The sequence below is a fragment of the Podarcis melisellensis genome (assembly GCF_964234715.1).
Source record: "Podarcis melisellensis genome assembly, chromosome: 11".
Classification (NCBI taxonomy): domain Eukaryota; kingdom Metazoa; phylum Chordata; class Lepidosauria; order Squamata; family Lacertidae; genus Podarcis; species Podarcis melisellensis.
Genome location: NC_138543.1, coordinates 62,785,236 through 62,800,628, shown reverse-complemented (window position 1 = coordinate 62,800,628; position 15,393 = coordinate 62,785,236). Strand labels below are relative to the sequence as shown.

At 53.8% G+C, this 15,393-nt stretch overlaps 1 protein-coding gene across 2 annotated transcripts in view; it reads right to left on the bottom strand.

Moving 5' to 3' along the window:
* The window catches only part of RUSC2 (RUN and SH3 domain containing 2), a 56,606-nt gene extending 43,314 nt beyond the window's left edge, over positions 1–13,292 (bottom strand). For both annotated transcript variants that reach the window (XM_081929545.1, XM_081929547.1), the window contains exon 1: positions 12,722–13,292. The gene's annotated coding sequence lies outside the window, so the exon portion shown is untranslated. The remainder of the gene's footprint in view (positions 1–12,721) is intronic.
* Positions 13,293–15,393: the final 2,101 nt, after the last annotated feature.

Here is a 15,393-nt window from a genome sequence, read left to right as displayed (position 1 = left end):
AAGTAAGATGCTAACAGAGCCCGGCTCCACGCTCGCCCCCGTGGGGGGGGGGGGAAGGAGCCCTTCCCGGCTCGGGGCCTGAAAGCCCCCACCCAGGCTGGCCCCTGCCCCCCCTCCTGCCCACCGAGACCCTCCCCTGCCGGGAAGAGGCGACAACAGCCACCCGGAGGAGGGCATCCCTGGACCCCCTCGATACCACCCGGGCAGGAATCCTGGGAAGAGGCTCCCAGGCCTGCCGCCCCCTCCCCAGCCCCAAATCTCCTTTCCCCCCCATTTGTCATATCCTGATGCTGCTCCCCACTCTGGAGAAGAAGAAAAAGACGCCCCGGAGAGACCCCTCGGCCAAAGCGCCCCTCCTCTCCCGCGCCAAGCTCCAGCCCCCCCCCGCCCGCCCCCCCCCCCCGCTCTTCCCAGGCCGCGCTCCCGGAATTTGCGAGAAGAAAATGGTGCCTGCAGAGGAGGGCGAGCGGCCGCCGCCTCCCCTTCCCCTGGCGAGGATGCCCCGGGAGGGCGAGGAGGCGCTGCAATGCACCTGCTGCAGACCCCGCGCGGTCCCGGGGGGGGGGATCTCCAGCTGCCCCGGGGTGGGCGGAGGGCATCCCTCAAGCTGCGCGGCGAAGCAGCTGTCAAAACTCCCGGCGCGGGGTGGGGGGTGGGGGGTGGGGGGTGCAGCAGGTAGGGGCTCCAGGAGGAGGCGGCCCCCCCCATCCTCGCCCTCCATCCCTCCGCATCCTCCCTGCCTCCATTGTCTCCGCCCCCCCCCTTCCAGGCAGCATCTCTCGCTCGCTTTGTCTGGCGGCAGCGCCGCTCCCTTTGCAGGTGAGCCTGGCCCGGAGCAGGGAGGGCAAAACCCCAAGGCACGACCCCCTCCAAACCAAAAAAGCCCCCCTCTCACTAAATAACCATCCTTCCCCCCCCCCCGCCGATTGCAGCAGCAGCCACACCCCGAGTGGCGGCGCACAAAGGCGAGGATGCCCGTCTCCACTACCCTCGGGGCTCCGGGCAGCCAAGCGGCAGGACGCCTGGGTCCGGGTCCAGGGAGGCGGAGGGGGGGTCTGTGTGTAAGCCTGGTGCCCGGAGGAGCGAGTGCGGCCCGGGCCGGCTCCGGTGGCCCCGCGGGCCGAGTGAGGACGTGGCACGGGCCACCTGCGCCCCCGGGAACCCCCGCGCTGCCCGGCTCACCTGGGGGGGGGGGGCAGGCGGGCGTCGTCCGTGGTGCTGCTGCTGCTATCGCTGCCTCCGCCGCCGCCGCCGCCGGGCTCCGCGCTGCATCCCTGGCAATGCGGCGGCGCTGCGCAATGCCCGCTCCGCCTCCCGCGCCCGTGACGTCGCGCCCGGGACCGCGGCTCCGATCCTCGCGCGCGGGGCACCGCGCAGGCCCGCGGGACCAGACGGGGCGGCGGCAAGAGGGCAGCGGGGGGGGTGCGCAGTCCGGGCGAGGAATCGCCTGCCCCCGCCCCCCCCCGCCTGCCCAACGGGGCCAGGCGCGCTCCTGCCCTGCCGGGCGCGCGCCGTCGCCTGGGAAAGCGAGAAGGGGCCGCCAGCGCGGGAGAGGATTCCCTTTGGGGCCCCTGGGGGGGGGGGCGCTGGGAGGATGGTCCCCACCGCACCCCAGCCGCCGCGCGTCCCATCCATCAGGATGTCAGAAGTGCCTCGGATGAGGCCCCTCCAGGGCAGCCTCCTGCTGTCGAAGGGGCCAAATATCCCCGGGCATCTGGACCGACTGCCCCTGGAGCTGGTGGTTCCACCAGAAGCTTAGAAGCGCCTTCCGGGTCAGCCCAAGGACCCCCCTAGTCTGGCATCCGCACCTCGCAGGGGGCAACCAGCAAGCAGCATTGGGGCACAAGCAGGGGCGTAGAGTGGGTTGTCAGCACCCGGGGCAAGGCAAGTACCGTAATTTGCAGTGGCATAGCGTGGGGGGTGCAGGGGGGCGGCCGCACCTGGCGCAACATCTGGGGGTTAGGGTTAGGGGGCGCAAATCCACGGGTTAGGGGGTGCAAATTACTTGCCTTGCCCCGGGTGCTGACAACCCATGCTACGCCACTGGTAATTTGCACCCCCTAACCCGTGGATTTGCACCCCCTAACCCTAACCCCCAGATGTTGCGTCCGGTGCGACCGGCCCCCCCTGCACCCCCCACGCTACGCCACTGGGCACAAGGGAAGGAGAAGCAAAGAAAAGCCACCTGGATGAGGCCCTCACCATGCTCAGCCAGATGCTCTTAAGGGATCTGAGCACAAAGGATCACAGACTGTCCAGCTGAAAGGGACTCCAAGGGTCATCCAGACCAACCCCCCTGCAATGCAGGGATCCAGCTGCAGGACTGGCCTGATGTTCATAGATGGTGCATAAAGAACCGCGAGAGGAGGGGCCCCTGGAAAGGACCAAGCAGGGCCATTTGCTTGAAAAAACAACAACAGCAACAATATTCCCCAGCCACTCTGGGCAGCTCCCAACAGAATATTAAAAACACGATAAAACATCAAACATTAAAAACTTCCCTAAACAGGGCTGCCTCCAGATGGTTGTTTATTTCCTTGACATCAGATGGGAGGATGTTCCACAGGGCGGGTGCCACCACCGAGAAGGCCCTCTGTTCCCCCCCCCCAGACCCAGAGGCCTCTCAAGCAGCCCCAGGAAGTGGCCTGATCCACACCCCACAGGGCTCCCCCAGCAGCCTCTTCCTCAAATTCTGGGAGGGGTGAGGGTAGATGTGTAAGTGGGCACATGGGGGTGAGCATCAGGAGGAGTCGGCTTCAGGAGAAACAGCCCCAGGAAGCTCTCTCTGTGGGCAGTGGTGGTCTTGGGAGGGGAGGGGTGGCAACAGATCTCCAAGGGGTTATTTTTAACACTCCCTCACATGTGAATGTCTGTTGCATCCAGGGAATGAAAATAGCCTGGTGTGGCACGCCCTATTTATGCCCTGGCGCAGCAGAGTCCTGCATTCACGGGGGGGTGGGGGGTGGGAGGAAGATAATAATAAAAACAATTATTTTATTATTTTCACCCATCTGACTGGGTTGCCTCAGCCACTCTGGACAGCTTCCAGCACATATAAAAACATGACAGCTTCCCTATACACTGCAGAGCAGGAACAACCCCCCCCCAGCAGTTTTGAATCCCCCACAAAAGCACAGGGGATGGGCTGGAAGGAGCCATCGGGGGATGTTTCCAGGGGGCAGACAAAAACTGTGCCGGGAAGACTGAAACCACTGAGCTGCCAGGAGGGAGAGCAAACCGGAACTTTTGAGAGTGGGGTGGGGGCCTGTGCTAACTGGTGCCCATTGGGAGGGTGGAAGGAGGCCAAGAGCAGGGGGAGCAGCCAGAGGGTGGCATTCAAGTAAGTTTGACTCAGAGTAGGCCCATTGAAATGAATGAGCATAACTATGCGATGTCTCAGGGGTGAGTGAAAATCTATGTCGGGAACCGGGGGGAGTCAATATCTACATTCAAATCTGCTGCCCCTGTGGATTTATTATCACGGTCACAGACCAGTTCGGGCTCACTTACAAAATCAGGAAAATCATAAAACACAACAGGAATACATTAAATTGCAATTGGGTATAACAGAGTTAATACAGATATTGTTGTTGTTGTTGTTTAGTCGTTTAGTCGTGTCCGACTCTTCGTGACCCCATGGACCAGAGCATGCCAGATATACAGATATAGTGGCAGTTAAAAATATATATTAAATATTGATCACCAAAATATAACCTAAAATTGTCATTTAAAACCTTAATCATTTTGGTAGTAGCTGGTGGGCATTCGCTGGCTGGCTGTAAGGAAGAGGGCAGGCTGTTGAGGGCTGGCTAAGGGCGGTGGGACAGAGCCATCACTGATCATGGCACACAGCCTTCCGGAGCGTGATGTGCTGAGGTCCGGTGTGGTTCAGGGGATGAAAAGCGGGGAGTGGATCTTGGGAATCTGGGTCCATGACACTCAGATGTGCGGACACCCCACCTAAGAAGAGCCTGCTGGATCAGGCCAAGGCCCCTCACCCTCGCCTCAGAGTGGGCATCCAGATTCCACAAAGAGAAGCCCACAAGCAGGATTTGGGCACAGGGCTCCTCTGCCCGCCTGCATCTTCTGGCAACCGCAGAGGCTCTCTCTTCCGATGGGAAGAAGAGCGAGCCACCTCCCGTGTCGGAGATGCCAAACACTATCAAGGCCGCACAAACGACATGCAAGAGTTTGCTCACGTGCGCGACAAGTACTGGCTGAGTCCTAAGATTCTTGTAATGAATTCTATGATCCAGGGGAGTTGTCGCCAAGGAAACGAGCCACAAAGCACCAAAACCTCACAAAATATCAACAACACAGTAAGGAGGTGAGCAGAGCTCTGCAGCAGCAGGTGGATCAAGCCCAAGATGCCCATTCGGTCTGGCATCTTGATCTGGCCACGGCCAACCAGGTGCCCGTCCTGGGAATCCTACAGGCAGAACAGGAGCAAACCAAGAGTCCTCTGCCCTCTTGCACCAGCAGGCATTCAGAGGCAAGCAGACTCCGGGAATGGAGATGACTAGTAGCTCCTCCTGAGTAAATGACCGTGAGAAAACAGCTCCTCCTGAGACAGAGAGATCCTCTTTTACACATGGGAGCTTTGCAACCTGCAGACCAGCCGAGATCCTTACCTAGTTTTTCAGTCTGCCTACCAGGCAGTTGACATCAAGCAGGCAGCAGAAGCAGCAAGCGCCAATTCTCTCTCCTCGCGTGGCATGTTGTTTGTGAAACCTTCCAGGGCCTTGAAGATGCCGCCTCCTCAGAGGAAGAGCAACGCAGAAAACGCAGAGGAAGAGACAGAGGCAGCTGCCGGGAAAGAGGAAAACGTGACCAGGAATGCCCCAGAGATGGGCGTCTCTCCTTGCTTCAAATATAAATGCCCGCACACACTAAGAATGTCCTTTAGGGTATAAGGGACAGAAGGCAGCACCTGCTTTCCAGGTGCCACCCATCGCTCCTGCCCTCCTGCTTGCAGGTAGCAGCCCCAGAGGGAGCCCTCAGTCCTGGCCTCACACGAGCCTCCAGATGCCACCTGCCTGACCCACAGAAGACCCTTGGGGGGCGTGTTCTGCTTGGTTCAGAGGAGCAGACCAGATATAACCAAGGGAGGGCCATTGAGCCAGGGGCCAGATCCTGGCAGGTGCTATGCACGGTTCTGCAGCCAGCTTTCCTCTTCTCTTGGCTGCCTCCCCTTTGCAGTCTGCCTCTGCCTCTGCTGGCCACCAAGGGAACAAAGCCTGGGCTGCTGAATGAAAAGGCCCAGTGTCCGTGCAAAGAAAAGCTCCAAGGAGGGGCCTGGCACAGACGCAGCTCGGGTCACGATCCCAGGGGAAAGGGCCAGGGCAGATCTGCTCTGCAGGCTTGGGCTGAATCCGCCGGCTGGCAAAGCACCACCTTTGGCAAGACAATTTACCTGGCTGAGCGAGGGCCGGGCCATTCTCCCCAGTGCTGTGTGGCCACCAAGCCAGAGATCTCCATGGCCCAAGGGAGAGGCACGGCTGGTGTGCACAGACTCATCTTGGCTCCAGGTTCTGGCTTCCAGCCCTTTGCCTGGGCGCCTCCATCTATCTTTTGCCCACCTGCAAGTGGCTCCAAGGAGGCGCCAAGGGAGAAGAGAAGGCCTGCCTGCGCCGGAGCTTGGCTGGAACAAACTCCCGTTGCAAAGCCCAAAGCATCACACTCTTCTTTTCCATAAGGGTGCATCAAAGAGGTGGGAGCTCCACGTTATCCAAGGTGAAATATCTCCCTTTCCTCCTCACACTGCAACTCTTCCAGGAAGGCACCCACTCTTGACCCAGGGGCTGAGATGAGGCCTTCACCTCCTGAACCCTTTCAAACAGGCGGGATTCCTTTCCGCTGAATTCCTCAACAAATTCCTCTGTTCCAAAGTGTTGCTTCTTGTCCACAAAGAATCATTAACATGGCTTAACCCCCTCATAAAACAATTTCCTAAGAGCTTCTATTCATTGCTATTGTGTTTATTATTCGACCAAGGTATTGTCTAACTTAATTGTTATTTAATAAATATGTTAGCTGCTTCTCAAGATAAAGTATTGGTGCAAGCTGTCATATCATGTCTGATAAAATCTGCTAAAGGCATATGCAATATTGCAATAAAACACTTGTGCTACAACAAGTAGGAACAACAGAAATCACAGCAGCCATTTAAACAGCCCCCCCAAATCAAAAACAATCTGGAGAAATCACAGATCACCCCCTTTTTTCTTTTCCTTCTTTCTTTTTCTCTTTCTCTCTTTCCTCCCTTTCTTGTTTTCCTCCCACATTGCCTATAACAAGAATGTCTCAAACAGACAGTAACTGACCTATATGAAGGACTCTGTGATTTGAAAACAGAGATACAGAATGTGCTTTTGTTACTTATGGGAAATCTTTCATTAAAAACACATTTAAACCAGTAACAGTAATAATCAAGCCCCCTAAAGTCCAGGGCCAAAGCATGTCCCGCAGCATGTGTTGGATGGAAACATTATCTGAGACAGGTTCATGGGTGCCCTGAAGGCTCCCCAGGACTGAACCCCTCCAGACCACAAGTATTGGGGAGCTGGGGGGGGGCATCCCTTTGGGAGAAGGGCAGAAGGTACCTTAACAGAATCCCTGTCCTCTCTCAGGTACTCAGCACTGGGTAGAGAGACACCCAAAATCCGCTGACTGCTGGACTTGCCATTGGCCAGGCAGATGCAACTGGAGAGGTCCCAGGCCCCTGCTCCTGCTGCTTCTCAAGGCGCACAGATATTCCAAGGAAACCCTGCACATCTCCCCCCCCCCCATCACCCTGCCAGGTTTCCATCACACCAGCCAGGCTGCTGTGTTCTTGCCCAAGGCCTTTCCATTTGCTAACCGGCTTCCAGAAGAATATTAAAATACAACGATTCATCAAATGTTAAAAGCTTCCCTAAACAGGGCTGCCTTCAGATGTCTTCTAAAAGTCAGATAGTTGTTTATTTCTTTAGCACCTGGTGGGAGGGCGTTCCACAGGGCGGGCGCCACCACTGAAAAGGCCCTCTGCCTGGTTCCCTGTAACCTCACTTCTCGCAGTGAGGGAATCGGCAGAAGGCCCTTGGAGCTGGAGCCCAGTGTCCGGACAGAACGATGGGGGTGGAGATGCTCCTTCAGGTATACTGGGCAGAGGCAATTTAGGTCTTTAAAGGTCAGCACCAACACTTTGAATTGTGCTTGAAAACGTACTGGGAGCCAGTGTAGGTCGTTCAAGACCGATGTTATATGGTCTCAGCTGCCACTCCTAGTCACCAGTCTAGCTGCCGCATTCTGGATTAGTTGTAGTTTCCGGGTCACCTTCAAAGGTAGCCCCACGTAGAGCGCATTGCAGTAATTGAAGAGGGAGATAACCAGATCATGTACCACTCTGGAGAGACAGTTTGTGGGCAGGGAGGGTCTCATCCTGCGTACCAGATGGAGCTGGGAGACGACTGCCTTGGATACAGAATTGACCTGCGCCTCCATGAGCAGCTGTGATTCCAAAATGACTCCCAGGCTGCTCACCTGGTCCTTCAGGGGCACAGTCATACCTCACCTTATTCTCCAAGGAGCTTGGGGTGGCATATGTGGTTTTCTCCCCTTCCTTCTTTAATCTCCACAACAACCCTGTGAGGTAGGTTAGGCTGAGAGGCAATGTGAGTGGCCTCCAAGGGAGCTTTATTGATTACTATGGGGTTTGAATTCTGGTGTCTTCTGGGTCCTGGCCCACCACTCCTGGAATCCTAGAATGGTAGAGTTGGAAGGGACCCCGAGGGTCCTCTAGTCCAACCCTCTGCAGTGCAGAAATACCAACTAAAGCTTTCTCTGGCAAACAGTCACCCGACCTCTGCTTAAAAGCCTCCAAGCAAGGAGAGTCCACCACCTTCCATTCTGCTGTGAGCATCTCCTACTGGCAGAAAGTTCTCACACCACCCTGCCCCCTGAAAAAAAAATTAAGGTCTTATATATATAATAAATGTTCCTAAATGTACCAAGCAAACATGTACATAAATATATAAACCACATGTCTGAAGCAGCTCAGGAAAACAGCCCAGAAACCATTTTGACTCTCAAACTGACCAAATGTTTTCTCTGCAAGGTCAAGGAAAATGGAAAAGCCTCCCCATTGTCTTTTCCTTCACAAAGCCTGTCTTAAGGGTGTGAGCCTGTGACCTGGCTCAGGAACTAAGTATTTATCATTACAAAAGACTGACCAGGCGCCCCAGGGTATCCAGTCAAGTGAGCATTAACAGGTACCCTGCCAGACAGGAGGTAAACAACGCACTCAGATTTCTGGCAAACAACACGCTCAGATTTCTGCTGTAGACCGCCCTTTCTGTGATGTAGGTATGATGTTTCTGGGGGTGGCCTTGGACTCCAAGGCAGGGAATTTAAAATGTCTATATATGGGTGGGCACACCTTTGTTCTGGGTCCTCCTCCTTTCCTGCGTTTTGGGGGAGCACCCTGTTGCAACAGATCACTAAAGATCAGGCTCACAAGCTGCTTTGCTTCTCCATATTCTCTGGTTGGCCTCTGTTCTTTTCTCCGACCGATGGAGAACCTGCAAAGGACTCTTGTTTATTACACCCCCTTCAAGCTAAAGGGGGTGGGTGTCTGCGAGGCAGGCTGAGAAAGGGTGAGCGGAAGGCGAAGTCCAAGAGGAAAGGAGCCTTGTGGGGTGTGGCAAGTGTCTGTTGCCGGAAGATAGGGGGGCTGGGAGCTGGTGTGCCTGGGAGGGACTGAGAGATAATGGTGGGTTTGCAACTCTTCTGCCTCTCAGAATAGCCCGTTATGCGCAGCCAAGGAACTGGAACAGCTCTGCCCATAAGGACCACTTTTTCTGGCCCATTAAACATCCCAAAGTAAAACAAGGGGAGGAAGGCTTGACTCACCCACAATTTGGGTGAACGGGACTCCAGAGGGAACAGGCCCTGAACAAGGCGTCATTATATGCAGAGCTTTGGGAGTTCTTGTTTCCTGACCTCACCTGACCCCACGCTGCCCTGCCAGTTCGCATCCTTTCCAAATTGGCTCAGACAATGACCAGCTTGTTTCGCCTTTCCTGTTCTGGTCAGGATCAAACAGTAATGAAGATTTGGGGGGAAGCGGTTAGGCGGAGGGTCTAGTTTAGGGCTGGTGATGAATCTCAGGCATCCCAAGGACTGAATGTGGCGCTCGGACCTTACACTGGCTCTCCTCTGCAGTTTCCTCAAGTGCTTCGCATTGCAGGCTTCGTATTGTATGTTTTAAAACACTGTTGTACGTTTCCCCTCATTTTCTTGTTTTATTTTTTTGCAATCGGCTTTGGGTTTCTTTTGGGGGTTTGTTTGTTTGTTACAATCAAGCTATGTATAAATTTTATGGGAGAGATAGACGATAGATAGAAAAATATCACATCCAGTTCTGCCTCTGCCCTTGACCACCAAGGTGCCCAGGGGGGAATTGCAGCCTTTGGGCTGACAAATGTTCCCTGCCTCAGTTCATTCTCTTTGCTCTTTCCCTCCGTCCTCCAGTTAAGTGCTGGGCCTGCTCAGCCTGGGAGCCTCCCTTCCTTGGGGTGAGCAGCATCCTTGAGACGGGGAGGGTGCCCTGGCTGGATGAAACTACATTGCCCAGCATGCAGTGCTTTGGAGGAATCAAAACAACGCTCCCTGCTCATGCCTGAGGCCCGTTGCATGCTGGGTTATGTAGTTTCCAAAAGGCAAACCAACCTCTGTAGAAGCAGCCAGAAGCTGGTGGATAAGGACGGGAGCCTCGTTTCCATGGCTTTGCCACTGGAGGGGGCGAGTGGGGAGCAAGGCGTTGCCATGGCATCCCATTTTTCCGCCTCTAGCTCTCCGCCCAGCTCCAGCTGATGCACATCTGCAAAGCTCTGACTCAGCTGAGCAGCTCAGGCAGAAGAAGCACAGGGGAGGAACTGGGCCAGTGTGAAAGCAGGCCGCCTTCCCAGGCCTGGCAGCCAGTCAGTCTCTCTTCTCTCAGCCACGTGCAGCCACATGTGATCCTGGCTGGCTGGACCCGCCGGACTAGCAGGAGCCATGCAAAGATCAGCCAGCCAGAAGGGCCATCTGCATCTCTCTGACAAAAACTGGAAGACGTTTTATAGAATCCTAGAACTGTAGAGTTGGAAGGGAACCCCAGAGGTCCTCTAGTCCAACCCCCTGCAGTGCAGGAATCTCAGCTACAGCATCCATGGCAGACGGCCATCCAACCTCTGCTTAAAAACCTCCAGTGAAGGGGAGTCCACCACCTCCCGAGGGAATCCACAGCTCTCACCTGCCCAAAAGTTATTCCTGAAATTTAGTCGGAATCTCCTTTCTGGCCACTGGAATCCAGTTGTGGGCAAGAGGTCATGTGCAGCTGCACATGGCCTCTGGCCTGTCCCTCTGGCTTTACCAGTGCCAGATTTATGTATAAGCTACACAAGCTCTAGCTTAGGCCCCACTCTCTTGGGGGCCCCCCAAAAATTTTGAAGGAAAAAAACCTGGATGTACATTTCCAAAATATAAGATAAAAAACAAATAAAATAAAACCTACATACAGTTAGAGCTTAATAATTATTTCAGTATTAATATACTTCTTAATTGTATTTCAGTTCACAATTACTTTGATAAAATACATATTTTGTTATGTGCAAATGGTTAGATACCCATTACGTCCATAAATTAGCATATAGCATATACAGTGGACCTTCAGCTTATGTTACCTTCGGGTAACATAACTTTCAGGTTGCAAACATGGCAAACCCGGAAGTGTATACTTCCAGGTTTCGCTGTGCGCACATGCGCAGAAGCGCTCTATCATGCCACTCATGCGCACAGAAGCAGCGCCTCTTCTTATGAAATTTTCAGCGTGCGCACGGACCCCTGGAACAAATTAAATTTGTATCCGGAGTGTCCACTTCAACACGAAAAACAGTGACAATTTGTTGTTGACAAAGGACAGCTGGACATAGAAAGGGCCCCATGACCTTCAGGAGCTGAGGGCCTCATGAAACCTCAATCCGGCCCTGGGGTCTACTCACCCCACACCTTGACTTTCCCATGCAGACCTGGTCTGGCTTGCATGCCAGAAGCCTGGTGAGGAAGTGGCACTCTGCACCTGCTCAGAAACACACTCTCAGTACCGACCTCTTCTGCTCCAGGGCTAAGCCCTTCTTAGGACAAACCATCCTGAGTCAATCCCAGCTCTGGCCTGAGTCACTTCCTCCTGCCGACTCCCTAGAACTGGCTCTGCTGAGTCACATGGAGGAACTGTTTAGACCACAGACCAAAACCTTGTCCCGGGGCTGCCTCAGGATGCTAGAGATGGAACCTGGGAGCTTCTGCCTGCCAAGAGGAGGTCCTTCCACTGAGCTGAGGCCCTTCCTTGCCGGATTCCAGAAACTCAGAAATCTACCAGTCTGCTCCTGGCTTCAGGTAGACTGCCCCCGAACACAGAGGCTCCATAGCCGCTGATAAATCCATCACACATGAAAGTCTGTTTGGTAACAAATGTGCATGTGCTTATTGCTCATCGCCCACACTTCTCTTTGGGTGACACAACCTCATCCCATTGTTGGCCTAACAGGTTTCCCCAGGGCTCAGGCAGCAATATTCAGCGCCTGTGAAAACGGCAAACCTTCCTTTGGATGCACCGGCTACCAGGATTACTGGGTGGCACATCCCTGGCATAGATCTCTTTTGCCATAGGAGGCTTGTGCACTGATCAGTGTTAAGTGTCAGACTTGGACCTGCGAGAGAGTTCAAAACCCCACTCAGCTATGAAGCTCACTGGGTGACCTTGGCAAGTCACCACCTCTCTGCTCAACCACTTTGCAGCAGAATAGACTCCCTTGGGAAGTTGTGGACCCTCCTTCCCTGGAGGTCTTTAAGCAGAGCTTGGATGGCTACCTGCCAGGGATGCTTTAGATGTCCGTCTCCCAAGAGACTGTGATCTACTCCCACTATAAAAAAAACTGCCAGTGATCTACCCATAGGATTGACCCAAAGTTAGGAACCCAAAGTTATTGAGCTTTCTTGGGGGGGGGGCGTATCTCGCAATTTGGACATCCTGTTGGACATCCCAGCTTTACTTGATATTCCTGCACTGCAGGGGGGTGGACTAGAGGACCTTTGGGAGACCCTTCCGACTATGATTCTAGGGTTTTTGTGGGGATTAAATAAGGAGAGACAGAGAGAGAGAGAGAGAGAGAGAGAGAGAGAGAGAGAGAGAGAGAGAGAGAGAGAGAGAGAGAGAGAGAGAGAGAGAGAGAACCATGTACACCACCATGAGCTCTTTGGAGAAAAAAATGGGAGATAGATAGACAGACAGACAAACTGCTCCCACCTACCTGCCCTCCCTGAAACGCTACGGCCTCCGCCATTCTGCTGACTTTTAAAGATTTATAAACCATTTAATTACTGGAAGGCTGTGTGCACAACACATGTAGCTTCCTTTCTTAATTGGGGGCGGGTTGGGGGTGGGGAGAAGAGAGACATGGCCGCGCCCTCCCCCTTACCTACAGATCCGTAAAGGGCCCTTGCCAGAAATATCCCTGGCAAAGGCTCAGCCAATCGCGATCCTGTGGGAAGGTGCGCGCCTCCACCTGCGCGACGCTTCCCTTTTGCTGCGCTTCTTAGTCAACGCTCGGCGCACATGGGCAGCAGCTGAGCCAGGCAAGGGCCGCCTCCCCCCGTCCTCCCCCCCCCGGCTCAGGACCCCAGGATCCCCCCCGGCACTCACCCGGCCTCAGCCTCCTGCCCGGAGACCCTCCGCGATTCGGCCCCCGCGCGCAGCCCCGAGCAGAGCTCCCTCCAGCCTCCGAAGGCTGTCCCGGGCGGGCGCGGCGAGCGCAGCGCTGCGCCCTGGAATGCCAGCTATGCATGCTATGCCCGAAATATGACGGCAGCCTCGAGGAGGCGCATCGGGAGCATCAAAACAAGACACTCCCCGGCGGCTGCAGGCGGCGCGCAGCTTCGGAGCGCGCAGACAGCCGACGGCCCGGCTGCGCTTCACACGCCAGTCGGTTTGTTTGGCTGCATTTGGAGACGCGGCGGGGTCTCCTAAAATTAGGCACGCGGTGGAGAGAGAGAATTCCCCCCTCGCTCGTAGCATATCCCGGAGCTCACAGTCGCCCCACGAAATGAAGCAAGAGGCCAGAAATGAGGGATTTGCGCGGCCACCTGCAGCCCTTCCGTCAGATGGCATCAGGATGGCAGCGAAGCCCTTCCTTCTCCTGGCCCAGTGCCGGGTTTACGCATAAGCTAAACAAGCTATAGCTTAGGGCCCCACTCTGGGGGGGGGGATTTATGTGGACAGTGTGGATTACTATGGTGATACTGATATTATATAAAAATGCATTTTATTAACTACACTTGCATTGTACAGGTTATAACAATTTCATATTAATAAAGCTATTTACAATTATTAGCAGTTTGCATCATATATTTACACCAATTATTATTTCATGTTATGGCAAGTTTCTAGAGACGAGATTATGAGTCTTTGTAAACTGTGTTTCTAAAGGAACTTTTGTTATTGCCAAATGCCAATGTGTTTGCATTATTAAGTTTTTTTATGAATAAAAAAATCATTTAAAGTTAGAGCTTAATAATTATTTCACTATTAATATAAAGGCAAAGGGACCCCTGACCATTAGGTCCAGTCGTGACCGACTCTGGGGTTGCAGCGCTCATCTCGCTTCCGGGACAGCTTCCGGGTCATGTGACCTGCATGACTAAGTTGCTTCTGGCGAACCAGAGCAGCTCATGGAAACGCCGTTTACCTTCCCGCCACAGTGGTACCTATTGATCTACTTGCACTCTGATGTGCTTTTGAACTGCTAGGTTGGCAGGAGCAGGGACCGAGCAATGGGAGCTCACCCCGTCGCGGGGATTCGAACCGCCAACCTTCTGATCGGCAAGTCCTAGGCTCTGTGGTTTAACCCACAGCACCACCTGTGTCCCTCACTATTAATATACTTCTTCTTAATTGTATTTCAGTTCGACAATTACTTTGATAAAATACATATTTTGTGATGTGCAAATGGCTTGAGATACCTATTAGGTCCATAAATTACCATATAGCATATATTCAACACAAAAAAGCAGCGACCGTTTGTTGTTGACAAAGGACAGCTGGACATAGAAAGGGCCCCATTCCCTTCAGGAGCTGAGGGCCACATCCAACCTAAATCCGGCCCTGTCCTGGCTCCCTCCTGCACCGACCAGGGCTTTGCATGAGAAGAGCCCACCCAGTCCAGCCTCCTGTTCTCAAAGTGGCTGACTAGATGCCTCACTGGGAATCCAGCAAGCAGAATCTGAGCACATGAGTCGGACTCAGGGATATTAGTCCAAAAACAATGTTTCGAATGCGTTATAAACATGCAAAGACAGATGGAGCTAGAGAGCAAAAAAATAATCAATGTGATTTCCCATAGTGGTTTTTTTCCTTTTGGTATAATGATTTAATTTCTGACTTATTTATAGGGTCCCCCCCCTTTTTATAGATCCACTCTGGGATTCAGAAGCCTGGTGGTGAAACCAGAGCACCACCATCTTGACTATTAGCCAATGTTAGCCCTCTTCTCCATGAATTTGCCCAATCTTCATTTAAAGCTTTCTGGGTTGGTGTCCATTTCTGCCTCCAGTGGGAGGGAGTTCCACAGGTGAACTCTTTGCGAAGAAGGGATGCTTTCTTTTATCTGGCCTTCAGCTAACCAAAAACCCTACCCAAAAACATGCTGCCCCACACCTCACCCCCCCCAATGGCTGAGTGGTGCTCGTCATTTGGCAACAAACTTGTCCAGAGAAGATGGTTTCCCCCCACTCTGCCCTGAGGTTCGGCTGGCCTTTATTTAGTATGGCATTATTACTATTATATTTTGATTTATACTCCACCTTTCCCCCCTGACGGGACTCAAGGCAACTTACAGATAAAAATAAAAACCACCCAAAATCTATTAAAGCCATCCAAATATTTGCCATAAAACAAAGTGGTACCAGCCCTTTTTGGCTCCGAGCCAGGATGGCTCTTCTGCAGTTGGAGACAGCTCTGCTTCTGAATCCCACTTGCTGGAAACTGCAGGAAGAGAGAGGGATCTTGCGTTCGAATTCTGCTTGCAGGTTTCCCATCGGGGCATTTGGTTGACCGCTGCAAGAGCAGGAGGCTGGACCACATGGGCCATTGGCCGGATCCTGCAGGCTCTTTTATGCTCTTATGAGCCAGAGAGTCTGGAGAAGAGGCTCCTGGCCAGCCTTTTGGCCGGAAAGGACAAAAAGCCTCTTGTTGGCTGAAATGTGCCGGGAGAGCAGATGCTTCCTTCCTCTTGCTGGGATGGAACAGGGCCACACCATGGTTGTCATGGCAACCACAGAACCACAAGCCTGGCCTGCAAGCCCCAGTCAGCTTGTGCC